Source organism: Nannochloropsis gaditana, assembly GCF_000240725.1.
Source record: "Nannochloropsis gaditana CCMP526 unplaced genomic scaffold scaffold424, whole genome shotgun sequence".
In the NCBI taxonomy this organism is placed as follows: Eukaryota; class Eustigmatophyceae; order Eustigmatales; family Monodopsidaceae; genus Microchloropsis; species Microchloropsis gaditana.
In genome coordinates, this window is record NW_005803529.1 from 3,727 (window position 1) to 8,741 (window position 5,015).

Sequence of the window (5,015 nt, forward strand, 5' to 3'; positions counted from 1 at the left end):
TAGATGAGGGGAAAGGAATAATGGGAAGAGGCATTCCATGTACATTAGGTGAGGCGGTAGGGGAGGGAAGACAAAGGATTGGAATCCAGGGGTGAGGTGGGATGGGAGAGCGATCTCAGCTTCACGACGTTTCCGGGAAAAATTATTGGAAATGATGTGAGGAGGATAGAGGAAGCAGGAGACAAGAGGGGGGGGGTGGGAGAGGGCGGTAGGGCTAGGGATGGCAGGACAGGGAGATGGAACAGTAAAATCGCCGTTTGATTTCCTCTGCACATGAATTTTGCATCCATGCGCACCATCCTGGAAAGACAGAAAATTAGACATTTTAGGGAGCAGTTAGTAATCGAAGAGCGGCGAGCAGCAGCGTCCGTGGAAGAATCAATGTACACGATCGAGGGTCCTACTGCCTGAATTTTCATTCCTTTCCCTTCAGTCCTGGATCTCGTGGTAACGGTTATCGGGCAATTCCAATCCATGCCTGTGAACCATTGATGCTTTATACTACCTAGGGTCCTTTTGTTGTTAAGTCGTAGCGCTACTGCCGCTGCAAGCTTCCACCATTTTGCGACTGTCTCGATCTTGGCGTGTGTATGTGTATCCCACTTCTCTACGATTTTTTCTACGAGTCCCTGCATGTTGCTGTTGCTGGAATATTCCCACTTGCATCCTTGGAAATGTCGCCATTACTAGCGTAATCCATTGTATGACGAATATGACTAAACGCACTGTATCTAAGTACACGTATGGATCCTATCTGAGGTACCTTGCTTTCTTTCCCATCATTAGTTTGATAAGCTGTTTCCCCCCCAACATCTGCGTACCTCTCTCGTTATTCCCCTCCCCTCTCGTTCGGCAAAAAGCGGAGGCGGGTCTGACCCCCTGACAGCCCCGTGGCTTCGGGAGATAAATCCAGGCCTACGTGAGCGCGCTTAGGATTGCTTGCGATGGGTAACGGAACGTGGGGCAAAGGACTGTGAAAGGAGGAGGCGGCAGGACAGAATAAAGGATGAGCGGACTGCACAAAAGGACGCAGTGTGGCATAGTTATTCTTCTGCTGTACACGCTGCTGCTGCTGCTGCTGCTGCTTGCTCCAGGGATGTTGGGTGGAAGCGAAGGTTGTAGAATGAGGGGAATTCTTATGCAGTCGTCCTGGAAGATCACGTCGGGGATAAGTGTCTGTCCGTTGCCATCGCTTTTGTGGCTGAGGCGGGAGAGGAAAGGGGAGAGCGGATCCTTCGGCCGGAGAATTTGAGCTCATTTGCTGATGCTGGCGGTTGAAATAGGCATCTCGGGCTAGGGATGGAGGGAGGTATTGGTGCTGCAGCTGCCACATTTGCGTGTCATTTAGCGCATGTGCTGACGGCCACGTATCCTGTTCGTGGTCATAGAGGTGCTGGTAGCCCCTTTGGAGGAATCCACCCTTCCCACTGTCCATGGTCGCCTCCCCTCTGTCAAAGTCCCGCGCTTCTTCGTCACATTCCATCGGCAGGAGCGCAGCAAGATGGCTGACGGCTTCTCGGCTCAAATTGACCTGACAGAGAGAGGCGAACATATCCAACGCAGATTTTGAAAGAGTTGGGAACGCGTTATGTAGGACAGAGGGAGGGGATGAAAGCAACCGTCGGAGAGGCATACTGTGCAGCATGAGCAAAGCAGACCACATATTCAAGGAAGGGAAAGAGGACAAGAAGGAGGCTTGATCTACGTTTTCGATTCGAGCGCAGACCCGCTGCAGCCAAGCATCGCCGTCGATACTCTTCGTCTTCCGGTCCATTTTCCGACGTTGTGCCTCGTTTACGGCCGCTCGAATCATTCTCTGCAACGGCGTTGTGCGACTCTCTCCTTTCTGAGGCCCGTCCTCTCCAGGAACGACCACACGGACTACGACCTCCGCTCGAGAATTGAAGAAAGAGTTTTGAATCGCTCGGATGGCTGGAGTGTGCAACAATGGATCACCCTCGGGCAGAAGGAAGAGGAAAATGACATCGAAGCGGGTGGACTGCTCGATCAAACTTCTGATAGCCTGCCTGTAGGCGGTAAATGCTGGATCGGCGGGGCTGGAGACGACCTCTGTCAGCCCCAAAAGCCGTACACCGGTCAGCTCGTCCAAAATCAGGTCCATCCCTCTCTCCTTCCCATTTCTGTTCCCGCCTTTCCTCCGGCCGCGCCTGGTCTCCGAATAGAGCGGAACATCAATGACTGTTATGTTGTGCGTGTGGGACAAGCCGGCCACGAACGATCCATTATCCAAATCCAGGAGATGCTCCGCTATGAGGCAAGTGGCAGCGGGAGGGCGAGAAGAAGGGGGAGAGACGGAGGAAAAAGAGTTCATAACGGCGCTATGTAAACTCGAGGCAATGGGCGTACCCTGACGGCTAAGTTGTGAGGTCTGCATCGAATCACACTTGGCGGGAGCGCAGCTTTCTGAGGCACTATCGGGGTTCCTACTTGTGCTAACATCGACGCTGTTCCCACAGTTCGGGTCCTTTCGCAAGCTCGAGGAAGCTTGATGACGAGCTTGGGGGCGGCGGAGCTTGAAGAATTCGTCCAGTAGCCCTCCTCTCACTCCATCCTCCTTGCTTTGTCTTTGCCCGGCATTGTCCATTTGTCGACTGGTTTTAGGAACGAAGGCACTGCTTTTCATGGGAGTGCTGGGGATGGGGACGCTTGAGGGGGAGAGGGACGAAGTGTAGAAGGCGGCCGACGGGGAGAAAGAAGAAGGGGAGGAGGAGGACAAGACAGAGGGTGCGACAACTTCTTTCGCAGCAATACAACTGCCACGAGGGTGCTGTTGAGGTGGAAATAAATTTGTGTCTCCTTCTGGCACCCTTTGCCGACCTAGCCGGGCCACCTCGGCCTCTTTCTCTCGGGCAATCCCCGGCTTATCCTCCGTCCCTCCCATCCCCACGCCTTCATCGTCGACATCAACTTGACCCCGCTGCGCTTCCCGTTTCCGCACATTGACAAGCTCCAGTTGCAAGTCCTTCCCTTCCTCCTGTCCAGCCTTCTCCCCGTCCTCAGGGAAGTCATCGAAGTAGCCCCACATGTGGAACACTCCCGGGTCGTTCGCCTGAAGAAAGAGGGATAGCAGGATCTCGTTGGCCACATTGCTGGTATTTTCGACAAGAGCAAGGGCAGGGGGAAGAGAGGGAGGGACGAGGATATCGCTCGTTTTGTGTGCTGCGTATTGTTTATCCGTCCAGCTTGTTTGCAATAGAGAGAGCAGGCAAGGTTGGCTTGTTGAGTCGCTGAGATACGGGCACGAAAGAGGGAGGGCGAGGCTGCGAAGCGAGGGGCGGGAGAGGAAATAGACAACGACACCAGTAATGAGAGAGGGAAAGTGTAGAGGGCGGGAGAAGTTGAGGTCTGTGATGTAGGTGTAGAGAGACGGAGGGCGCGGAGGAAAGGACATGGCACGCAGCTGAGGAAAAGTGATACAGGAGCTAAGAGTTGACTTCGAATAGAGGGTGGCGCTAGGATTGACAGTGCAAAAAGAGGAGGTAAATGTAGCCGGTGGATGCCGCCAGTCAGGAGTCTGCTGTAAGAGCTCCAACAGCGCTCGATTGGAAACGGCAAGAAGATTCTTCCCACTCTCCAGCGAGGAGCTGATGGAGGAGGTGCCGGGCCGAGGGGTCGAGCATGTGTCCATTAGCACGCGAGGAACGCCGTCTCCACCTCCATACGGCAGACGAGGGTATCGCAGGAGTGGGGGAGCCACAAGCACGTCGTCATTCGCAGCGGGGGCGAAGCGGTTTAAGAGGACGTCGAGGTCCCCTCCCTCCCCTCTTCCTTTCCCTTTTTCGGTCCTAAGGTGTGCGCTCTCATTTTCATCCGTGTAGGCCATGTCGAACATGTTAAGTGTGAGATAGGCGAGTGGTTGAGTAGAGGGGGAAGGAGAGAGAAATGGTCGAGGAAGAGGCCTGCATGGAGTGGAGTCCGTATCTTCCTCCGTGCATCGTGAGACAGTCCAGGTCAGACCCGCGGAGAGGGGCTCAAGTAGAAAGATGCAGCCTATTCCGGGTCCTTTTTCTTGCCCGCTTCCCTCCCCCCCTCCTTCGCTTTCTCTTTTGTCTCTTTTTTGTGGGCCATGATCCGTCTCAGGGCCTTTCAGCTTCCCGGTCAGTAGATCAATTATCACAGAGCCCGGGCTTTCCTGCCGTCCACACCTGTGATTACGACCGCGCCTCCACTCGCATTCCTCCCATGCACCCTGCTCCTCTTGCCCTTCCTTCTTCGAGCCATAAAATTCGATCCTCTCGTACGGCAAAGGGCCCCGGCCCAGGATCCACGCAGCACGCGCATCGATTTCCTTCCTTGCACGCCTTTCTCCTTGAGCGACTTCTTCAGTCCTTCGCGCAAAAAACGGAATCTCGCACTCAGCTAATTCTAGCAGCTCATCAAATCGCTCCGCAATAGCATCTTCATACTTCCTTTCAATCGTCGGCTTTCCGTCGCTCGTTGTGCGAATTCGGTCACATGAAGATGCAAAAAGAGGAGGCTTGAAGCGAAGAAAGGAGACACTCTGGCTGCCGTCAGGAAACACCCCCATGGGACCCTGCACCGATGCCCGATAGAGTCTTGTGGATTGGAGCAAAGAAAGCAGTTTGATACCTTGTACAATGTCCTGTCCTTGCTCCTCCTTGCATTTCCTTCCTTTCTCTGCTTCCTTGTCAAGACAGAGGACCAAGGCTTCTTGCAGGCGCTTTCCTAGGAAATATCGAACGACAAAGGATCCACCGCCAGGGCTCACATCATCTATCGAAGGATCAAAGATGAGACGAATGGGCGCAGCAACTACCATGGTATGCTTTCCCTCTCCCTCCGCCCTTTTCTCGCGCTTTCTTTTTTCCCATTCCCTCGTCGGATCACCCGTTGCCATTACAGTTTCTTGGGCATGTTTAGAGAGCGACGTGAGGAGTTTGTTCAGGTCATCCCTCTCCATATCTCGCTCATTAGCTGCCTCTTCCATTTTCCCCACCTTTTCCTCCTCTACCTCCTCTCTTTCCTCCTCTCGT